Source organism: Chrysoperla carnea, chromosome 1, assembly GCF_905475395.1.
Source record: "Chrysoperla carnea chromosome 1, inChrCarn1.1, whole genome shotgun sequence".
NCBI classification, from domain to species: Eukaryota; Metazoa; Arthropoda; class Insecta; order Neuroptera; family Chrysopidae; genus Chrysoperla; species Chrysoperla carnea.
Window position 1 is genome coordinate 61,569,680 of NC_058337.1, and position 26,226 is coordinate 61,595,905.

The window sequence follows — 26,226 nt, forward strand, 5'->3', positions numbered from 1 at the left end:
AAAAACAAAAAAAAAACGCAGATTTGTGAACCTGTTACTCATGACTTAATCTCTACTTTAAAATCGAAAAAGAAAAAAGTTTTAAGCAAATGTAAAAACGACTATTTTCGCTCATTTGTTGTATCCAAATCTAACTTCCCAGATCAGTCAATCGAAAGTTTTTTGAGATCTAGAATTTTCCCAATTGTTTTGCATTGGACGTCAACTTTTTTTTAATCGCAAGAAAACCGTTTTTTTGATTTATGCGAATTTTTTCGGTTAACCTAGGCCTTTGAATAGCCGTAAACGTGTTTCTTGGCTGCTTTCTTCTATAACAACGTACTCCTGTTTTCTGATAACAATTTTGTCAAATTTAACATTGAGGCTCCGTAGATTAATTTGATTAGAAGTTATTCACATTTGTTTATTTTTACTGCTGGTTTAAATATATCCACATTTAACGATTCGTACAAAATCGTGCCCCTTTTTTAATTAATTGTTAGGTAAATAACTTGAATGTTATGGTACAATAAAAAATGTTCAAAAAATTCCAATCCCACTTAACCATTACCAGATTTATAATATTTTTTATACTAGATGAAACAATAATTTTAACTTACATTCTATTTAAAAGACATAGTTTATTTTTAAAATCACTTTTAAATATATACACTAAAGACTACATCATTAGTCTCAGCATGAGTTCAATATTTGAAACTTAAATTGTAATTTATTTATTCATAATTATATGTCGTTCTATACCTGTGTTTTTTTTTTGTTTTTTTTGTTAATTTTAAATGGTCATCTTTATTGTAAACGAATGTTTTACTAAACAATTAACAAACAAAAATCGAATTCTTTTATTGGTTGAACAAACATTATTGAAATAGTTCCTATAAACAAATCTCATATACGAAGCTGAAAAATTCAAACGAAGTGAGTGCTATATAGAAATACTGTATAGCAATTCTTATTTTATGATTATATTGTATTTGAATCAGCCTCAATTCTTTTAACTTAAAGTGCATCTTTAATTAAATCAAATTCTTTGTTTTTTAAACTGCAGGTACTGAGATAGACCTGAAAATAATATTTTGATGCCAAGTATTGATGCCAAATTCTGTGTAGCTAATGACATTATAAAAAACAGTTAACTCAGGTTGATTATTGTTCACTAGCGACCCACCCCGGCTTCGCACGGAGACAATGCAATAAGGTGCAACAATATCTTTTTATAAAAAAATGTGTTTATTTACGATATCAAAATAGAAACCTCTAAAATTATCAGTAGCAGTATGTCTCTTCTATACCATGCATGCTTATTATAGAATCAATCTATCTATTAAAAAAAACCGCATCAAAATCCGTTGCGTAGTTTTAAAGATCTAAGGATACATAAGGTTAGCCAGCGGGAAGCGACTTTGTTTTATACTATGCAGTGATTATAACTAACTGATTGTATGAAAATTGATACAAGTATAGAAGAAACGTGGAAAAGAGAAATGTGGAAAAAAAATATAAATTTTGAAAATACTACTAATGCCAAGCTAACGTTTGTATAAAATTTCCAAGCTACTTTTTACTGTCAAAATGGTTAAGATTGATGACATGATCAGTCCTGATGGTTCATAAGCTTACCTGACCGATACTAGTTATCACTAAATAGTTTTTAAGATTACACTAGTGAAAAGACGCGTATATATCTATACGCATAATTTCGGTTTTCCGATTTCAACAGAAATATCAATTTTAACCTTATTCATTATGCCCAGTTTAGCGAAATATCTTTTTTGAAAGTATGAATTCAAAATTCATACTTACTACAACAGTTCGAAAATTGGGGCCTTTTTCCATAAAAATTTTACACTTACATGAGTGACACGTGAATTTAAGGAACTTTTAATAAGGTTTATGCATAATATTTTCTGACTTTTTATACATAATAAAATATTAGGTACTCTAAAATTATGTTTTAAAATACACATTTAAGTGGTGACATCTTTTTGGACCAAATATTTCCTAAAAACATGATAAAATTGAAGTTGGAATTGCAGAAAAGTGAAGTTGGTTTTTATAAATCTTTACTAGTATGCAAGATATGAACGTTTTAAATTCCTAATTAAAGAAATAGGAAGAAATCCACTAGGGACCTCAAACGTGGATATCGCTATTGAGATTACATATAAAACTTTTTTTTGCTAAAAGGAGATGAACCACCTTTGAATGCAATCTTTGATTGCTTATAACGTCTTCGTTTTTTAATCAATTTTAATTTCACTTTCATATTTTGTCATGGTATCAAGTCTAGTTTTACATTTTTATGGATAATATGGACAATTCGAGATTAGGATTATCCCCTATTGTGAAATATCTCTCTCAATCTGAAACCAACAACGATTTTATTGATTTGAACCAAGATTACTTTTAATAAAAAATAACGTAACTGTTGATTTTATGTGACCAATAAATATTACTTATCAAATAAATTACAAAATTAGATAAAAATACGATGACAAACGAATTATGGTTGAACTTGAAATAAAATGCGACTTTTTATGTATTGTTATAAATAAATAATTTCGTCGCTTTTCAACTCACAATACATCTTCTTGGTCGCGCCGCGTCGTCTTAAACCGTTCACATCCGTCATACATCCAACTACACATATACTAGATATTGAGTGGGTTTTTTTATGTGAGGTGTACTACTATATAGGAGGACGTAGCGCGGGGGTGTTAGTACATACCACCTGTTCACTTTTAAGTTCATACACAATATAGTTACTTTACTCACACAAGTATTATAAAAAGAATATTAAAGAATAAGAAAAAAAAGAATACTTCTCTCTTGTTGTTTTGTGTGTAAGTTGTTGGCGGTGACCATAATATATATAAAGTCACGTGACATACAAGAAACAAAACTCAACGTTCAGTCGTGCATAACTCAACTTAAAAGTTACTTAAGTTTAATTCTACTTTAATAATATTATACACATTATTATATTGAACAATATAATGTTACAGGTTGTACATTATAACGCACCATTTTTTAAGTCAGTATCAATCTTCATAATATGTACTTTTTCGAAATTGATATTGCTATTGCAATCAATTTTAGAGTCCAAGTGTGGGTACTAATCGTCCCGGCTTGAACCTAATTTTACCTTCTGGTGGATCGCAATATACCATTTCTCATGAAATAGGAATAGATAGGAATGAAGACTAACTACACTAATAAGTTATCCCAATATACAAAACTAATATTTTTTGTTCGTTCAATCAGCCGACATATCATGGGCATATTCAGCTTTCGACCCAAGAGGATGGCAGAAGTTCTAGACCGAGAATCTACAAGAGTGGGAGGCAAGGATTAATCAGAAATATCAATCAACAAATCACATACTTAATCAACAAAATCTGTCAACTCCTTGAAAAATTAATATTGGAATAGAAAACTTGCATAAATTAATAAACATACACAATTTATATTTTTGTCCAAGACTATTAATTAACTATCAAAGTAGCAAGAGGGTAAGTGACCGAGTGAGTAAGTGATCGGATGTAATGAATTAATGTGGGTGAACTCTGCTATAGACGTATATGTCTAAGGAACGCAGGTTAAAACCTGTTATTATTATTATTATCAAGATATCTGTGCAAGATTAATTTCAGAAATGTTCACTTAGCTATTGTAATTATATGCCAGGGTAAGTAAACGTTAGTATAACATAAATTTTTACCATGCTGTGGGGAAGGCCTGGTGCGACCTTGAGGTCCACACGAATAACTTCACAGTATATTAGACTTATTAAAAAAATATATATATATATATAATAATAAAAAAACTCAACCGACGCGAAAAAATTCGACCAAATGTTACGAAGTTCGGATCATACTGCAGTTAATCTTATTCGGTCGACACCTGAACGAAGTCGATACCACTTTTTGTTCGCACGATACCGATCAGGAAAAAATTAAAATAAGCACTAGACAGACTCGAAACGACTCGATCGAATGTTATGATATTCTTTTCGGATCATATTACTGTTAATACGCGACGATCGACACCTCAATGAAGTCGATTTAATTTTTTGTTCGCGCGATATCGATAATGAAAAAACTGACCACGTGCGTGCACACATATTCAGACATACTTCTTCTCCAATTTGTGTTAATTTGCCCTTGCCCTGATCATGAAACGAAAAGATATGTTGAAAATTTCAATTTCGAAAATCGGACCCATTACAATAACTTCCTATACTGGCAAGCTAAGAACTTTTATCAGCAATGAAAGAGAGGCATAAAGTAAATTGAACAATTAAAATGGTGAAATCCATTTTTCAGTTATAAATTACGAGATTAGTCATGGATTAATGTTTTTTTATTCTTTAGGGATGCATCTATACTATATTTCAACTTGGTCAAATTATAAAGACCAAATACTTGAGTTGAATTTTTGCCCACGTTACAATATCTCACATATGCATACAAAATAACTCTTATTATAACATGGATAACGCTAATAGTACTTTAATGTATATTTAATTTCTAAAACAACAAGTTTTACAAAATATGGTGAAATATTTTTATTAGTTCAAATGATTTGTCATAATTTTCAAATATGTTTTAATAATTTTTGAATTGTTTGTTCTGCCCTATTCTAATGCTTAGTGATTCGTTTGTTATATTTGTTATATAATAATATTTTAATGTTTTTTATGTCACGGTTTTATATACATTTGATTTTGAGTAATTTGTCGTGGAAAATAATAATATATAAGAATTCTCAGTCATTCATATAAACATGGGTATAATTATGGATCATTAATCATCACATTCTAGGGTCATTTAACTAGATAAAGTATGCATTTATATTTATCATTATACGTGTATTTATATTATAATGTGAACACATGTTATGTACATTTAATTTAAAATTATTGTTAACTTCCCAGTATATGGAAGTTTCAATCGGTTCGAAAATCCAAATCGGAATTTTCAGCGCATCTTTACGATAGAGAGTCAGTACAATGTATTAACACCACCTTTAGATTGATGATTAGATTTTCGGATTTGTGTTAACCGTTGCATAATATCGTCAAGATTGTAAGTCAAGAAATAGAAAATCAATTAATCAAAAATTTCTACCTCGACCATTTTTGCTGTTAAACTGAAATGTTTAGCAATTTATTTTAAAAATTTGTATAACCTAAAAAATATTTTCTCCAGTACCGAGTATCGATCTAAATACTCTTTTGTGTACAAAGCACGTATTTAACCTCTTATGAAGGTACAAAAATTCGCACCCGGGTGAAATTTGGTAGGATTGTTCAAAACACCATCATAAATGAAATCAAATAAGCCCTCATCGATCCGAGACGTGGGAAAGATTTACGCGGGGTCAAAGGCCACAAAAACGGGTTTTTGTGATTTTCAGCAAAACGGTAAGATTTATCATAAAATTTGTCCTTAAAAAAATTAATATAAATGGCCACTTCCAGAGTCACAGATTCTGTGACTCTGTTTTTCATAATATACCCAAGCAGATGAATGTTTAGATTTCAGATGATGGACATAATTTTTAAATTAGTACTTACTTAACATATAATTGTATGTTACACTTTGTATTTTTGTTTCAAGTTTCAAAAATTCAAAATAATAATTCTAATATTTTAATGACAAATAGAAAAATATTTCATATCTTAATTAATAAGTAGAAAGGAAAAATACTTGAAACTATTAATATAATTATAAATAATACAATGGAATCATCTATCTATTGAAACTTATAAATAAAGCCATCAATTGTTATTCAATAATGAAATGAAATAAGAGTCGAACCAGCCATGTATTTGTTACATTTATATTGTCTAGTAAGTAGTAAGTTATTAGAAATTAAGCATGAAGTATCTCTATGAGAGCGTTCGACTAAGTATTCACAACACTTAAAACCTTTCTTCGCCGTTCTAAAAGACGACCACGGTTCTTATGGCCGCGGAGAAAACGTTACTAATGACATCATAATCTTGAACGTTGAGGAGTTGTGGGCAATTTTTAAAACTTAAAGATGGCGACAGAAATAATTACGCTGAATGATTAGGAAGAAGATATTTTAGTGGATACTCATCTTTTTCCAGCAAGCATTCTAATTATATTCAAATTTAAATTATTTAAAAAAATATAAATCATGCTAGCTAATAATTATTACTAAAGTTTATTGTTAAGGCTTACAAATTGTCATTTTCTCAAAATTCAGATTGCCATGAATTTTGAGAAAATGCAAAATCTTTTTATAACTATCAATTTATATTTTTTAATCAAAACTTTATGTTTTATCGTTTTAAAAAATTGAGCTGTTATCAGAAGTTAATTTAAAATAAATACAATGCAACTTTTATGTTATGGTATAATAAATATCCTAATCAAACCAAACGTAATAAACTCACAAATTGGGTTGACTACTTATCCAGAAAATTGATACTACAATTATATTATTTCATATAGAAAAACTAAAATAGCTATAAAATTAAATTATTTATATTCTTAAATTTTCAAAAAAATATTTTGTAAATGAAAAAAAGTAAGCGCTACATTTATAATGTACCAAGGTAAGAAAAGAAAATATAGTTCCTACCGGGTGTAGCTATCACAGACCTTTATTATTAAGATAGGTACTATTTATAGTGCTCCGTGATATAACTGATGTAGATATTGCCACGTCTTAAAAAAGTTGCGATACAGCTATATAAGACTATAATTTTAACAAATTTGAATTTAATTTTAACAGGATTGATTACAATAGATCGGATTTTTGTACATGCGTGCTCAAAAATACAATCCAATTAAAAATGTTTATAAAACTTACTCCGCGGAAAAAGTATGAGAAACTACTAAAAGAATGATTTTAAATTTTTTCATCAAATTTCTAAAATGCAAAAATCACAAAAATTATCATATTCCTGTCTGTTTACAATTCGAATCATTTATCCCAGACTAAACTTATCATCTATATGTACTAAAAACAATAGTGAAAATAAGTACTGCCAACAAAATAATATTTTAATTACATTATTTTTTGTAATTTCAAGGTTACAAGAAAGACTAACAACATCCATATTACATTGATGATGATACAACAAACAAACATTGAACTGACATCGCTTCGCGCCAATCTGACGAAGCACAAAGTTAACATTGCTACCACCATAATAATAATTATAAATATTATTTGAATATCATTGATGATCTTCATCTTCATCATTATCGCATCTGTTCAGTACAATTACAATAAGACAACGAACAACAACAAATATTATAATAATCATCATCACTAATAATAACGAATACTAAGTAATTATTATTATAAAACATACATGCATACATACATACATACAAATAATTATAATTAACTATGAACGCTTCAACGAATTCATTACGACATTGTATGTATAAAAAGTGTTTGTTTAATACTGAAAGCCAAACACTTTGCTTGTGATTTTAAGAATTTAATAATATTCAATTATTTATAAAATCTACAAGATAACAAATTTCAACTTCTTCTTCAAGTAAACAACAATAGAAAATTCGTAAACAGTAGTGATAAGCACTAAAACCGAAATCAGAGCATTTTTTATCTTACTACTTTAGTCTAGCAATCTCTGGCTCTTACACATTAGATTTGATCCTTCCGTAAAAAATTGAAAACTATTTTTGCCCAACACATTTTTAATTGAACTGTGGTCTTGGTGTTTCACATTAGCAAGATCTACAACATCTTGTGTAAAATTAGGATATCAAAAACTTAAATAAGAAGGATAAATTAATAAGGATTAAAAAAGATCGATAGGTGTCGTGGGACACCCGGTGGGAACTATATTCATTTCGTACTTTGGTACATTATAAATGTAACGCTTACTTTTTTTATGTTCATGCGTCTCATTATCTGTTCCTAAGATGAATTGTCCATGTGATTTTTTTGTATCTACGAACATTGTCATTAGTTAATCTGGCTGTAGGCAATCAGATCAATTTTACCATTAATCGAAACACTATACAAACGTCTTATCTGTTTTTTTAATAATCATAGAGATAATACCATAAAGTTGCAAAGTCTCCGGCCAAACTATTGATCTCAGTAGAGAGAGATCAAATAAGATATGCACGTATACCTGTCTTCGTCTCTCGTGGTATAATCATTATAGTATATAGGTACATGTGTTGTTGTCCCGCGCCAGCAATAACCATAATAGTATATACAAAACATAGTAGCTTGATTGTAGTTGCAATTATTATTGGCTTCGAGGCGGAGAGGGAAGAACGTCTAGCACGTGCATAGGCAAACATGGCTTAGAGAAAACACTCATATACTTCTGCATTTAAAATACGAATAAGACAGTGACAACCAAAAATACGAGTAAGACAGAGAGACAACATTTTTTTCTACCTATCTCATTACTATAGGAGAAACTGAGATAGATAGGCGAGTCGTATACCCGTCTCGCTTCCTCCTCTATGAGAAATGCGGTCTTGGATAAAGGGATATACAATAAAGTTTATGGCATCCAATAAAGGTACAACAATGGTGGCTTTGACTTAAAATAACTCGCCCATGCCTTCAGATTGACTTCAGAGAAATAGACAGAACTACTAGACTCTAGCAGTTCTGTCTATTTCTCTGAAGTCAAAAACTCAATTATTTAGTTTTTATTTTTATGCAGCAGCTCTATAATATTATTATCTCTATGGTAATAACATATCCGAGTGAATTCTCCCTCAATGAAAATAAAATATTTGCATAAAATATATGCAATTAGACGAAAGTATTTCCACCATCAAAATGTAACGAACTCTTTTTATGAACAATTATTCTTGCTTGTTTGTTGTCTATCGATTTCAGATTAACTCTCAATAATACAAATAATAACAACCTCAAACAAAGAAGGAAAAAAACTTAATGAACCAATTTTAAATAATGATTTGTGCTCTAAATAATGTATAACAATACTGAAAAATTTGTAGTGTGTTATTAGGTTCTTTCAGTGAATATGTACCTAAGTACGTATTGTTTTCAATGTTTTTTTTTTCTTATGTGTATTAAGAATTATTTACGGTTTAATTACAATTGTATTCTTCATTATTAATTACTTTAATTACAATCTATTTAGTCGATAAATTCTTTAGAATCAAAGTAAGCTACAATGAAAAAAATTGTGTAGATTTATTATTACACGTCAGAAATATTATAGAAAATAATAATTTAATACAATTTGAGAAAGATGAAGTGAGGCGAAGCTTTTTTCTTATGCTTTATAAGAAACCTAGTGCTCTACTCGTAACCAACCCCCTCTTGTTACACGTTTTCATACATTAAAAAACTGAATATTATATTTTATAACTCTTTTTCTGAATAATATGCCACTTTTTCAATATTTCACAAAATAACAATAATTTTTAAAATTTAGGTGTCACAAATACATGAACATTTAATAAAAAAACTTTTAACAAAAAAAATCGACGCTAAAAAAAACCAATTCAAAAAGAAATTAATATGCACTAAAAACTAAAAATTAACGAAAATATAATGTAGTTACAATTATTGTTATTTTTGGAGTCGGTGTCAGCCAAGGAAACGATTGTGATAGAACAGTTTGCTACATTAACTTGGCTGACACCGATTAAAAAATAACAATAATTGTAACTACATTATATTTTCGTTAATTTTTACTTTTTAGTGCATATTAATTATTTGTTTTCGAATTGTTTTTTTTTTTTTTTTGAAGTAGGTTTTTTTTTGTTAAGTTTTTTTATTTTATGATTTTTAGTGAAATACACTAATTTATACTAAAACAAGAATCATCGAAATATGTTGGCGTGATACTGAGTTATTCCATTTGTCGTTCATTGTCGCGCTCATACTTAATGAAAATTTAAGACTTATATGATTCTCGCATGGATACCATTGTCAGAACTGAACTAAATGTCAGAACCATTGTCAGAAATGGGACCACACGGGAAGCACGAGCTTTCAAATAGATAAAGAATCATGAAAATCGGTTCACCCAGTCAAAAGTTTTGAGGTAACAAACATAAAAAAAAACTATCGGGAACCTCTTTCTTTTTAGTTTGAAGTCGGTTAAAATTGAAGAAACAATTCAACGTATAAATACTGATAATACCTTTTTCATCCCACTAACCGTACACAACAAAATATTTATTTTTACCTAATATTCTCGACATTTTAAGGGAAATTACAACTCTCCACACAATGTTTCAAAAGTTTCGAAACAGATTCTTTTGGGCTACAGCTATTCCTTAAGATGTCAACAAATCAAAAACTATTAGATTTTAGTTAAAGCCGAGTAAGAAGTTATTTAAGAAGGGAATGAATGTCGAGTAAAAAAAAAATCAGAGTTCACTTGTCTCCATATAAAATTTTCAAAATATTCGTCTTTAATTTAGTCCCTACTTATCAAAATAGAAGAAAATCGTTTTACAAAATTTCAGAAAAAACTTTTAATTATTCTTGTATTATCAAAATATATCTCACCTTTAGTGAAATTAAATAACAAAAATAAAGAAATTTTGTATCACAGGAGTAAAAACATAAAAATTCACAAAAACTTTTCACATAAAAAAAAACAACAACAAACTCAAAAAACCACACCAAATCACTCACAAAATTTTTTTTTTTGCAGAAATACAATTTTTTTAACCCTTAAAAAAATTAAATCACATCACTTCACGACTTGTTAACTAACTGATTTAACTTACATTTTAAACTTTTTTTTTGTTGTTGTAAGAAATTACTAGTTTTTATTACCGTAGTATATACCAAAGAAAAAAAGATCGAACTAAATACGGAGAAATGTATCCCATATTTAACTACCTGTACCAACAACAAAAATATTATTGAAGCGGGGTTGATGAAGGAAGGGCAACCAGGTGGTTGTTATGTATGCGCCAAACAAAAGCCGAACTGAAAACCCAAAAACTAAATATATAGTATTATATATACATATTATATATTATATAGTTGAGAACAACCAAAAATGACCAGTTATTTCTTTTTATAGGTCTGTTTTCTTTTTCTAACATTAACCTGTAGCATATTATTTAGGAACTTATCAAGTTTTTTTAAGATTAGTATTTTTCAATCTATATATTTTTAATTATTAATTTAAATTTAATATAATATTAGTGATGTTAATGAATTTTATTAACGATGCTAATGCTCATCAAAACTAAACCATAGTACGGTGCCTGTATAGGTACCACAAATTTGCATCCTGCACATTATCAGTCCTTACCGTAAATATTTACTAAACATTAAAACTATTGACTATTGTAAAAATGTAATAAACTCTTTAACTGAAAAAAGTAAAATAAAAAATAAAAAAAAACTTTTAACAAAAAGAAAACCGATTTCAAAAGAAAAACTTTTCCAAAACAAATTAATATGCACTAAAAAGTAAAAAAATAACGATAATATAATGTAGTTAAAATTATTGTTATTGTTGGAGTCGGTGTCAGCCAAGGAAACAACTCTGACAGAACAGTTTGCTACATTACCTTGGCTGACACCGACTAAAAAAATAACAATAATTTTATCGTTTTTTATTATTATTATTATTTTTTTTTTAGTGCATATTAATTTGTTTTGGAAAAGTTTTTCTTTTGAAGTAGGTTTTCTTTTTGTTAAAAGTTTTTTTTTATTTTGTGGTTTTTTGTGAATCTGAAATACACTAACTAATTTGTCACTAAAAAAAGAATCATCGAAATCGGTTGGCGTGATATTGAGTTATGCGTCCTCTTGTTGTGCATACTTAATGCAAATTTAAGACTTTTATGGTTTTCTCATGGATGCCGTTGTCATAACTACATCAAAATGGAATGGGACCACATGGGAAGCACCAGCTTTCAAATAGATAAAGAATCATTTCACTCAGTCAAAAGTTCTGAGGTAACACACATAAAAAAAATACAGTCGAATTGATAATTCCCTCCTTTTTTGTTTGAAGTCGGTTAATAAATGCAAATCAAGTTAAAAAAATACATATTTAATGGAACTCGAACTACAGTCCATTGCTAATTGTTGTATAAATCCGTAAGAATACGAAGTTATTATTAAATACCATGGTCCGGATACTAATGAAATATTTTAAGAAAAATGTGTTTTTTTCCAACCTCAGAGGGAGATCGCTTAGCTAACGCAGCAACTATGCGACGAATTTTAACAGTTCGGGATGGATAATGTCACTTATATATTATGATAATAGTTAGTTATCACATTTTATTTCTGTTACCTGCAGATAATTTTTTATCTGCTAGCCGAAGTATAATGAAGCCATCCGAATTGCGATTTTTTAACTGACTTTATTGAAGTGAAGAGAAAAACTCTGCTTTAAAAAAACTTCTAAAATATGCATGAGCGACTCTCTCTACGCAACCGTTATGAAGGGTTAAAAAGCAAAGTAACTTGACAAAAACAGCTTTTCGTCCCTCAATCTGGAAATAAAACTAGACTGTCAATATTAAAATTTAATAAAATTATTTTTTTAATAGATCTGGGTGAATATCTACGTTTGCACAATATGAAATTTTGTAACGTTTTACTTTCAAATTATTACTAAATTTTATAAAAGGTAAAACGAACCTTTTATTTAAGAGAGTCCTTTATCCCCACAAAGATTTCTTTTAACAAAATATACACTTTTTCAAAAAAAAAAAAGAAAAAAAAAAACAGAAATAAGACAGCACAAAAATAATTCAGGTCTTTGTGTAGAACATAAGATCTGTATGTATATTTTTATAATTCATTTTGAAAATTACAGTTGTATTTAAGGATTTATAATAACTACTTACATGTAGATAATTAGATGTGTATTAAAAGTTATATGTATATATAGATATTTATGAAAAAAATAACAAATAAATATTATTAAGAACAGGTTTTTGTTTCAAATTATATGTTTGAAATAAATATTTTTTATCTGTAAACCTATACACTATTAATTAAAAAGGTATTAGCATTTACATTTAAAAAAAACTAAATTTAATATCTATAACCTTTTTTTTGGAGTCCAAATTCTATACATTTTTATAAAACTAATTATGCGACTCAGATTTCTGGATATTTAACTTTTAAATAATGCTCTTAATAAAATTAGCAATTATGATTCTAAAAATTTAATATAATAATTATAATTATAAAATATAATATTCAAATTTAATAGCTAAAACACTCTCAAGTTACCTTTAAAAAAAAAAAAAAAAAAAAAAAAAAACGAAATCAGAATCGGTTCGAATCGGTTCATTCGTATGGGAATTTGATGATACTTCCAGGGCATTATTTTAATGCACATTAAAATTTTTAATTGATTTATTCAATCAGAAGGGCTCTGGAGGTGTACTGATTCTCAAAACACAAGAAACATTTTATGTCTATATAAAAAGAGGATGAAAGAGTTAATTGACAGCTCAGCTCCAATAAACACTTCTTAGATAATATCTGAAATTACATGCAAAATTCGTAACGCCCTATACCAATTTCAAAGATGTTTTCCCGGGAATCTTTTCAAACTTTCAAAAAGATTTTCTTGTATCGAAGGTGAGAATACTTTCGATCAATTCACCTTTCAAACAAATTATCAAAATAAAATCAACTAAATCAAAATCGGTTCATCCGTTTGGGAGTTTTGAACACATAAACTTAAGATCCTGTATAATGTAGTTGAAAGTAAATAGTTAATATAAGTAAGTCAAAAATTAAATCAAACTTCCTAGGTAACTTTTTAACTTCAGATGAATATTTTCAAATAGGTCTCAAAAGCGTTCATAATTTTAACCCCTCAAGTATCGTATATTCCCTCAATGAACATCTGGAAAAATAGTTACCTGCAGATAAAAATCTTATTGAGTGATTTTTATCCAATTTTGTATAAATTTTCAAATAACGAGATTTGCCATTATCTCCTTTTGAAGTATTTTAATTTAAAACGCATTACATAATTCCAAGCCCATCATATTGTACAAATTGTGAAATTTTCCAGATATAGAAAGGAGAGAAGGCGTATCTGTGTATATCTGAAAGACTGACATTAACATTCTTAAACTTTTTATGATAGAAGTAAAAAATTATTAATGAACAAACAATTAGTAAATAAAATTATGAGTAACCATATTATCTTATTTAAAAAAGCAATTATAATTAGTTTTTTTTTTTTTTAAATCAGTGGTGTTATTATAAGACAAATCCATTATATTATTGAGCTAACTAAACGCACATTATTATACATCATTATCATCTAAGCCAAGCTTTATTTTACTAATACAGTAATAAAACATAACGATATTAGTACATGCGCTGTATCTCAGGTTTAAACAATTCAGTAATATGAATTGAAACATGTAAAGTGCAAAATTGTTTACAGACATGCTAAAAGAGAAAATTTTATCTTATGGTTTTTAGGTGTAAATTGAGCTTGGAATTTGAATTTTATTTTGTTAGTTATAGAATCTGTTCTTTGTACAATATTCAATTGTAGGTAAGTTATAAGGGAGATAATTTGTGTACCGTTATAAAATGGTTTACCATTTTAAATGGCGGTCGGCTTCCCCTTCGCCGGCTAGACAATTCTAATATATTAGTTTTGTATAAGCAGAGCGTATTTGCTCATATTTTGGCAAAAACGATACGATAAGCGGTATAAAGATAGTGAGGAGCAAAGCCAAAAAGAATACTACATTTATTATCTCTGTTTAACAGACTAAGTGTTACGAGTTTGATACCTTTGAGTTACATACTTGTCTTAATTTTGTTTGGTCTAACAATTTATGGAATAGCTCAAGACCAAAGTATGACAAAGTGACTACGACAGGCATAGCTAATTATGGAAAGACCAAATTGTTAGTGTAAGACCAAAGTTACGCACATATGTGTAAGATAAAGATAATACTGACTATAGATAAGTTGAACAATCTGAAAAATTTAGAATTCGAAAATAGATAAAATTATATGAAGATAGAAAGAAATTCAACCACATATACCATTTGAAAAATAAAATGTATTAATATTTTAAATCGAGCGTGAGAAAAATGCTCATAACGAGAGTGCTGAAGGGTTTACAAAATCAGAATTTTGAAAAGCATGACCTGGTACGACAGTCACTAATTTTAGTTTAGCGTGATTTCTCTCAAATTGATCTTAACATATGATCACTGGATAATTAATTAGAAAATTCAACATTGATACTTTCAAATTTGTGAAAATGTCATACGTGTTACGTAAATACCAAACGAGACTACAACATTAAAATAATGATTTGATTAAGTGGTAGAACGGTTATTAGGATAATTCGAATCCAGGCCCGAATATTTTTCATCAAATCCAAATTTTTTTTCTTCAGAGTAAAATTATAATCGTAAAAAAAATAATAAATCTGATTTTTCAATTAATAAAAATACTTAGTACAAATTTAAACTAAATTATATGCCCTAAAAGAATGAGTATTATCGCCATTTCATTAAAATCGGCCACAGCGAATGAACTATATAACAAAGTCAATATCACATCATTGCTCGTATGAAAACAGCAGCTGTCAACTTTAAAAACCGCACACTAACGAAAAATATGGTAACAGATGGTGGTTTTAAAATATACACATACATACACACACATACAGGAAACAACTAATTAATTTTTAATTATTTATTTATTAATTATTTCTAATCATCTATCCATAGTATAATATTTATAAAATATAATCACACCTGCCCTCACTTACTTCAACCAAGAGTTATTAAAAAAAATTATTATTAATAATAATGTCTATGATATATTGATTGATTAGAGTTAATTTATTTATATAATCATATGTCAATCATTTTATTATGATTTGATGAATAATGTTTGATTAATAACATGGATTGAATGAATGATGCACTAAACTCTGGACTTGTGTTCAAAAATTTTAATTTAGTTATTATAATTTTTATTAAATAGCGAAATTAAAGTGTAAAGAATATATATTATGTTAATTAAAAAAGGAATATTGAATTATTAAATAAATCTAAAAAAATAATAATCTAATTACTGAAGTTTAAATTAGTTTTCTGGGTCAAATAGGGATTAACTTAGTTTTCTAAAATGGAACTATATTTTTTATAGAAGATTCTGATTCTTTGTCACAAGAAAAGTAGCATTGCCTGAAAATTTTTTTCCTTAGATTTCAGATATTTTCAGGTTAAAAATATTTAACGATGAAAATATTTAACCAACAAATTTTCAAAACAATAATTTTTAAGTAATTTTTGTCCACAAAATTTTTTTCCTATACCTACTATTTTTATAGTTTTTAGGCTTAAAAATCTTTAATTCAGGTGCTGAAAATTGAGGACTGAGAAAAGCATTTTTGATTTTTTAAGGCGAATAATCTGAATCTGTTACAAAAAATATGTTGTTATTTTTTAAAAATGCAAATGAATTGTTTTTTGATATTCCATTCCGTTAAAAAAAAAAAAAACAAAAGCTGGAAACTTTTAAAAAAATTATCCTGTATATTAGATATTAATGGATCATAAAATTTTTAAAGTAATCAAACATAAATAAGATCTATAAATTAAAATAAAATAACATTGTCTGGATTTTGTTGTATGTTAATATTAGGGTACCAGTAAGCTATTCTACTGGTAAAACGAAAAGCTAACAGACCAATTAAAAATCCTCACATTAAATTATTCTTCCCATTAAAAATGTCATATTAAATGATATTTGTTAATTAAATTATTTGTGATATGTTTATTGTTGACATCGATTGAATTAATTTACGATTTTTTATTTAACTAAAATTTTTTATATGTTATTTAATTTGTCACTAGTTGACCCGTGAGAGTACCACTTTCTATTTCGATCAGTATCCGAATGTTAATACAGTGGATCTACGGTAACTCCGGTAACAGACTATCGAATTTGTCGGATTTTTAAGTACTGCCTAAGACCCCCTATAGTCCGGAATTTTTTACAAAAGAGTACTTTGTAAACCGATAAAACACAAATCCAATGATAAGAATATGCTGTTGTACTCTGAAGGATAAATAATACTTCAATACAAAAACAATAGTCGGATTCAGGGGGAGTGGGAATAGCCAGGAGATGGATTATCGGTGATCCACTGTATCTATAATGGGGAAATAAGTAAATTTAGTGATGAGCAAGAAGAAGAAAAAAACCAAAAATATATTTCGCTGTCTTTTGTTTAATTCAGAAATAATGTTATGAGATTAGGATCTTTGTCTTTGGTTCTTGGTCTTGCAAGTATTGCTTTGTCTTGCATATGTGTAAGAGCAAGATCAAAGAACAACACCAAGTATGCAAGGGAAAGAGCAAAGTACTAATCTAAGTGTCTATGATAAAGATAATCAAATATGGCTAATTAACTGAACTAGGATAAGGCTCACTTAGTTCACCATCAATGAATTTTATTTTTTGTTTCCAAGGAATCAAAATTGTATTTTCTACTAAATATTTGTAAAAAAATCATTTTCAAGTTTTGTTATTTCGTTTGTATGGTGTTAAAAATATATTTTGATAAATAAAAAATTGTCATTTATGCAAACAAATTTGATAACCAAAAAACAGCTGTTTTATCGAAGATGATGGTTGATATTTGATACTTTATAGCGCTGTCTTAATTGAAAACTGTTTAAAACTTTATACTATAATCTAAGTCAATTTTTACGTTGTCCCCTCTCCTAACCTCAACGAGTAACCTTGAAAACAATTATATTGGAATATTAAAGAATTTTATAGAAAATTTTAATGATCGATTTATCTGACTATAAAATATATAAAATATTTTAAGCATATTTAAAAGATAATGAACTAATATACTAATTAGTAAATTGCTAATCATACAAAAATATTTGATTAATATAATCATAAAAATTAATTCAAAAATTATTATGAAGCATCATAAATTAAAAATAAAAAACTTATATTTTTTAACCAATATTTACTATTCATAAATTATTTGAATCGCATTCAACACATATTATGCTAATTAATTAACAATTTTAAAAGACAATAAAGATTATTTATATTTTAATAAACCTATAATTTTCTATACATTAAACAATTTAATATGACGTTCTAATTATAGTAATTTTTAATTATATTATTTTAAATAAGGTGACATCAAAAAATGATATATATTTTTATATAGATAGAATATGTATAATTAATTATTTATTACATTACCCAGTGTTTCAGGATATTCTATTAAAAGTAAATATTTTTACATGCTTATAAAATTTTGAAACGCACGCGTTCTTAGACATGTTTAACTCAGAACGTTAGATGTAAACTGAACGATTAGTATACAAAGTGCTTTTTAAGAAAGAAATTTGAAAAAATTGTCAATGATTTCGTGTCTTAATCGAAAAAACTTCTTCACATTCTACGAATTTTCGATTATTTTTTGCTCAGTTCACAAAAAATTTGCGTTAAAAAAATTTGTTTCAGATAAAAGTTATCTTTTTTCCTTTATCTAATATGAACAACCTACAATAGGGTTCCATTTGAAATTGACCACTATTTAACCTAGAACTTATCTACCTAAAAATAAACATGCATATGAAATTGAAGGAGGCTTTCAAATGATGGAACTTTTGTATGAAACGATATTTTGTGTCTGACTTATTTTTAAATTTTTTTGCAAATGTTATGTTAAAAAAAGACACCATGTATATACCTACAAGTATACAGTTTTTCGCATTCTGGCTATGGCTTAAAAACGGCTGGACCGAATAACTCTTTTTGTTGGTATTATGTTCGTAATAATACCAGGAATGTTTAGCTACCATAGTATTAGAGAAAACTCAAAAAAACAACTCGAAAATAAATAAAATCAAAATTTCAAAAGCATCTATGAGCAATAATAAGTTACCAAAGATCTCAATCACTATTTTGCGATTCTTATCTTTGAAGTAAAGTTTGTGTTTAGTAGGTAGAATAAGCGGGGGCTAGCGAGTGAGCTAAGCATGCCAGAGCTAATGATGAATTGGAGCTGTAGTTAGTTTAATAAACATTAATAATGGCTAATTAAAATTTATAATCAAATAAAATGTAGTTGAAACGAAGTTCACCGGATCATCTAGTTTTTAATAAACTAGGGGAGTTTAAAAAACCAACACAATTATTTGGTTTTCGAAATTTCGAAAAGTATATCACTATGTTTCGACTGTTTTACAAGACCACTAGTTGAAGCTACATACAATATTTCAACAACTGGTTGAAACTGGTGAAAGCCGTTTCAAAATCCGTTGCGTGGTTTAGAAGGATATAAATAGACGCGAAGGGCGACTCTCTTTAATACTATGTATTGATAATTGGTTATTTTTTACTCAAACACTCTGTAGGTATAAATAAATGAATAAATTTATTAAATGATTAATAACTTATTAAAATTATTATTACATAGATAAGTGGACACAAGGTGACATTAAATTTTTAATTAACTGATAACAATGTGTACCTACTTGCCTGATGGCTTGGCTTGACTGCCAGAGTGTGTACAAATATGTGACAAGTATATTCAAGCGTCATTTAACTTTAAATTAAATTTTTAGTAAAAACAAGTCCTTTAATTAATAATAATATTCAGCAGCCTTGAATATCAATTTTATTGATATTATGTGGAACAAAAAAAAAAGCAAAAAAAATTTTGGAAATTTTATTACCATACCTTCTAAATTCAAACATTTTGAACGAGTTAAAACTTCATGAAATCGCTGTTAATTGATTGTTCTGAAACAAAATGAAAAATTTTAATTAGAAAACAATTAGTAATAATAGTGTTCGTTATTTATTATCCTTCTTGATTATTATTAATTGTCAAAAAAATCGACAGATAGCATTTAAAATCTTGATAAGATTCTCTGCAACTAAAGTTTATTTCATGAAAAAATAAAATAAGATATCAATCGTCAAAGGGTTATTGACGAATTATCCAAATATATCTTATAAATTATTGAATAATTTGGTATAATTTAATTACGTATGTTGTAACTTTTTTTAATCTCTATCTAATTTTATATTTGCTTCGCAGAGTAAAACGGTTCCATGACAATTGATCCGAATTTTATTCCGTTTTCTGTTTCTTAAATTTTCGCCCATCAGTATTTTTATGTCTTTAGAATGTCAGATATTTATTGATACTTAATGATCATTTTTAAACTCCCGAACTAAAAAAAGGGGTGTTATAAGTTTGCCTGTCTATGGCATCGAAGCGCCTAAACGACTGAACCGATTTTGATTTGTTTGGTTTTTGTTTCAAGTGTGAATTTAGGGTTCCGTACCCGAAAAAACTAAAAATCGCGATGATCTTCCAAATCGGCTCAGTTTGGAACAGGCTTTAAGAAAAAAGACAATTTAATGGAGAGTGTTCTTAGATATGTTTCAAATGCGAGTTTAGGGTTCCATGCCCGAATAATTTGTCGGTGGTTTTTTAAATTTTGTAAATTTCACTTGTTGTTCCGTTATTTGGTATCATTATTTTATGCCCAAAACATTCAGCATTCCACATCCGCAAATGGTTTAACTTGAATGGTCTGTTGAATTTTAATAAACTATTGTTACAAATTTGCAAAAAGTGTTCCTCAATATCACTAAATTTTTAATTATTATCTTCAAAATAACAACTTGATTTTAGTTTTCCAATAAAGGGACCAATCAAGCAAACATTCAAAAATAAAAATGTCTTTAGTAAATGAGAGAGTAGTACTCTTAACCCTCATCACCTTCATTTCTTGATCAATTGTAATAATAATGTGCATTACAAATAAACTAAATAACAATTCACCCTATTAAAGTTAACAATACAAATTGTATGTATGTATGTATTTATGTATGTATGTATGTATGTATGTATGTATGTATGTATAATAAATAATATTGGAAATGTGGAGATTGTTAAAAAGGACGATTGAATTGATGGAGAGAAAATAAGTGAAATAAATTGCACACTAATGATGTATATGTATGTATGTATGTATTATATATGAGGTAATGTGTAGTACCTCAAATACCAAGTAATAACTTAAATCCCTATATATTATAAATGTAAAAGTAAGGAAGTTTGTTTGTTCAAAATGATGATCATAGATGGTGCGGAGTTATGAACATCATTTTGAACCATAAATTAAAGATTTCTGTAAAAATTTAGAATAGAAAATGTTACAATTCATGGCTACCTTTTCTGATCTACTCAATGAATTATGACTAATTTACAATTTAAAAAATTGAAAACCGTGCATATCTTTTAGCTGCGTAAAATAATCTCTCCAAGTGTTATTGAACGTTGATAAGTGAGATCAAAAGAGATGGAGGCTCTAAAGTAAGTATAGAAAGAAATAGTAAGTATATGAAGACAAAGTCTACTGTTTAGAAGGCAAGCATTCGAGAGAAAGATTATGTGCATTTGTTTTCCATTCAAAATGAAATAACATTTTTTATCATTTCCAAAATTTTTTTTAAATTGCTGGGTTTAATGCTGGATATTTTGTGATTATATTTAAATTCTAATATACCTTGAATCTAACAACATAATAATCTAACAACATAAGTAACACCGATAAGGTAGGCGCAGTTGGCATTAGTCGAAAAAGAAGTTTCATTCAGAAGTCGTTACTGGACGCTCAGTGAAGAGGATGTCTCTATGAAAAACTTTGCAGTTTTTAATCTGTTAAATGAATTAATTAAATATGTTTCCTAGAGCTGTGTAAGAGAGCGCTTACAGAACCAAAAAACGAAACAATTGAAATGGAACAGTTAAAATTTTTAAAAAAAGCAAAGCAAGACGGTATTTAAAACCCATCAAGATACAGAAATATGAAAATTAAGTTATAAATTAATTTTTGTAAGTGATAAGAACAGCCAGCTCATTTTATTTTGAGACACTTAATAATTAATATCTGTCGCTTTTAAAACCCCGAATTATAAATTCCATTTCTTCTCCTTTTTGTGATTTCGTAAACACTACTCTATTATTGATTGCAAATTAAATATATATGTGTCTCTTTTTTTATGTTACAAGTCCATGTTAAACATTCGAAATTTGCCAATGAAGAAAGTTTTGCTTTAACGCCAAACTTCTTACTTTCAACGAATCATATGAGTGCACAACCGATTTAATATAAAAACAGCAAAATACCCCAAAATGTTATAAATTCAACTAACTACTTGAACTGTCATAAATCCTAAAGCCGTATTGATATTATGGAAAGTATGAATTCTAGAGGCAAGCAATAATGCAACAATTTTTAAAGACCGTGATAATCGTACATTATGATTTTGTAACATGGATCACACATCTTTTACCATAGTTCACACATTTTTAACGACAGCTGGGATAGGGATACAAGTGCTACGAAGACATACTATTCATTGTTTTTTTTTAACGGCATTAAAAACTTGTACATGAGATTTTTCGATCCTTGATACAACATTTTACCCTACACATATAGATTTTTTCTTAGTTAGAAAAATACCAATTAGTTTACTGTGATTTTTATGTCTGAATAGGTTTTTTTTTATAATACACAAAAAAGGAATATTCTGCATGTTTCTTTATAAATATGTTTATTTCCGATAATATATGAGAAATTTTGAACTAATTATTGTTAATCCAGTCTATATATGAGCTAGAAATAAGAACTTTTGACTCACAACTAAAATATACATTCTTCGAGTCAATGTAAAGATTTCGCAAAAATTGTCCCAGGCCTCGAGGTCTGTTTCAGTTTTTTTAATGTTTAACAACAATTTGAAGTAACAAAGTTAATTATGATTGTGAATAGTGGACAATGAGATATTACCCGTCTTTTACACAAGGTTGAATACCATTTTTATTCTGTCAAATAGTATTTTTTTTAGCTTTTCTTGAAACCCGCAAAATATGTCTTGTCTAGAAAAATGAAAGCAAAAACTGTTACATTTAACAACAGCCAACATCTCACGCAAGCATTTAATTTGACCTAGTCTTTTAGTTTCGATCAAAAGTTCACGCTAATTCATAGTTAGATTAGTGATTGAAGAAGTTGTTCCTTTTGGAATTTCAAAAAAAAATTATTTATAAAGAGGGCAAGGAGGTAGTAAACTTTGTAATAGTATTTTTAAATAAAGTTGAACTGTTAGGAGCGAAAGTACAAGGCCTTAATTTAATAACCTCGAAATAAAGAAAAAATGAATGGTGGTGACATTAAGTTGGTATAAAAGTACCTTTAAGGTAGTACCTACACGAAAGTGATATTCCAAGAATTTCTCAAAACTCAGAATATAAAATATTTAATTCATAATACACTTGCTGTTAAAATTAGAAGATGATTTACCATGCCATACATGAGATATTAGCAATTAAAAGTGACGCAATTTGTACGTGTACATGGGAGAAGTGTATAAAAATACACAAATTTACAAATATTATATTTATTTACCAATGAATGACGTCCACCATCTCTATGAAAAACTAATATAATGTAGAATACTATATTTAGAAAATATATAAATAAAAATAAAAATAATTAACCATATAGTTTCCATAAAAAACTTAAATAAATAACTCGTTTTAGCGATATTTTTTTATGGAGAGGATATAATAACTAATGGTAAAGTTATATATCATAGTATGTGTGTGTATACGTATAGAAGATTTGTTAGTGAGGAACTACAGTCTTGTGAAAATAATATATGGTATATGTATAATAGTCATAGCACAGTTAATGCACTGAATGATAGTATTAGTCCAAAACTTTTTGACTGGACGGTCGCGGAGGAACTACCTTAATTGACAAACGTATAACAACGAACGAACATACAAACAACAAATAAACAAATAAGACAAACCAACAGCAGACAAACCATCCAACCGACTGACTGGTTATCGGCCGGAAACAGACCACTTTCTGATAAACTTATTATTATGAAACCAACCTGTAAGTCATATACAGGAAAATTATTCAACTTGAACATATTAGACCAGGAGCTCACAGTATCAAAATAATATTTCACTTGATACCGTTGTTATTATTTTTAATAATTTTGCGAAGAGTAAACTGCTCAAAAACAATAAAAAGTAGACATTTAATATGAGTCTCATTTCCCCTACATACACAGACTATAAAATGTAATACATTCCCATACGTCTTGTCTTGTATTTTTTTATACCGTTTCCATTTTTGACCCCTTTGTTTAGTATGAATTTAACGCTTTTGGGAATATAGGTAATTGTTTTTGAATTACTTCAATACCTTTCAGAATGGCAGATATTTGTCCTATTAAATAAATTTTCGTCAAAAACTGTTGTAAATTCATAACGTGAATATACCCAAATTCGATAGACATTATTTTTAACCCACCAACTCAAAAAAAGGTGTGTTATAAGTTTGACCGCAATGTGTGTGTTTGTCCGTCTCTCTGTCTGTGGCATCGTAGCGCCTAAGCGGATGAATTGATTTTAATTTTTTTGATTCGTTTGAAAGGTAATTTAATGGATAGTGATCTTAGCTATGTTTCAAGTGCGAATTTAAGGTTCCTTTTCCGAAAAATTTGTGTGGGGTATTTAAATTTTGTAAATTTCACTTTTTTTGAATGAAAAAACATAAATTTTGGACAAAAAATACAAACTGACAGATTGTTAAATACTTTTGCATATTCTCAAAATTCATGGTAAACTGAATCGATTAAAAACCCTTTCGTTGCCTAGGTAACCTACCTGTCGGATTTTGGGGTCGTTTTTATTTGTTTCACTTTTTTTGGTTTTACCTCCCAACCAAATCATAACGTGCGATAAGTAACATAGTTCCAAAAATCATTTTAATAAAAAATTAAACCTGTAGCTTTTGTACCATATAAAAAAACTAGTGAAGCGATGCATAAAGATTAAGCTCCCGGTCTACGCAAATACATCTACACTTCACTAAATAGACATAAATATATATAAAATGTGTTAATATTTATGTATTTGTCTTTGTTTAACAATCTTAAGTTATTTTTGTTACAATCAAATGTATTATATACATATACAAACTAGTTAATAGCATTTTGTTTTTATTGTGGGGTACCTCTATTAATAAATGTTTAAGAAATTTTTACGTTATGTTGATTGAATGTAATAAAATTATTTTATTTTTGTTTGAGTTTGTAATAAGCACTATTTTAAATGTTTTCTATTGTAGGTTACTGCTGTTTGAATATTGCCCTAGTCCTTGTGGTAGGTAGTTAAATACTTTTATTACATTAAGGTTTAGTTTTGCTTATGGTCATATTATCAGCCATTTACAATCAAATCAGGATGTACAAAAGATGAATTAAAGAGAACACGAAACACAACATTAATAATTAGATATAATTCAAATTTTTAAAGTTGTAGAAAAGAAATTTTACTATAATATAACTTTTAATGATAGTTTATAGGTCTAATTTAACCTCTTTCAGTCTTATAGGACCTTAAGTTGATTTCAGATTTTTCAAAAGAAAGCCTTTTTAGAGTATCAGGTTGCAGGTTTAATGCTGTAAAAACTAAGCCTGCAGCTGTAGTAAAAATTACCTGATCTGATGTTTCATTCAGGATATGAAACGTTCTTTTGAAATGTATCTACATTTAAGCTTGATTTTCGAATAATCATTCTATACAAAATAAAAAATAATACCAAAATATAATAATACCCAATAATTTTCAATACTCTCCGATTAAACTGAAAAGTATTCTGTCTATGATAATGATGAATTGAACCTCTACATATAGTATGTTTTATGTCCAACATTAGTCAAGGTTATTCGTGAAAAAATATGTTAGGCCTTAAAAAAATTCACCAGACTGCCCGTGAACACGTTAACTCATTTCAATAAAAGAGATAGTCAGTGTATGCAATGGTATAGCCTAGTATGAATTTATTCAAAATATTCGAAACATTTCGACAAATTTCCTTAGAGACTCCAAAATAAGAAAGGATGGTCTTTACACACTTCCTGACCCCTGCAAATACTCTAAACTACAAGCCTCTGAAATTTCTATCGCTTCATCTAGTCCCGTTGAAAATCAATTAGATATTGTTAGTAATATTTATTATCATAAGTAGTTAATAGGAGAATTATCGTCCATCATAAGCATGAGTCACGGCAATGGGTAGTTTTAAGGTGTGCGAAAGACGTAGTAAACTGCTACTATGAAATCTAATGCAAGCGTTGTCTTAGGCG

At 28.0% G+C, this 26,226-nt stretch overlaps 1 protein-coding gene across 2 annotated transcripts in view; it reads right to left on the reverse strand.

The window, feature by feature from the left end:
* The window catches only part of LOC123301842 (thyroid receptor-interacting protein 6), a 303,615-nt gene that overhangs the window by 194,463 nt on the left and 82,926 nt on the right, over positions 1–26,226 (reverse strand). For both annotated transcript variants that reach the window (XM_044884771.1, XM_044884765.1), the window contains exon 2: positions 19,718–19,779. The gene's annotated coding sequence lies outside the window, so the exon portion shown is untranslated. The remainder of the gene's footprint in view (positions 1–19,717; positions 19,780–26,226) is intronic.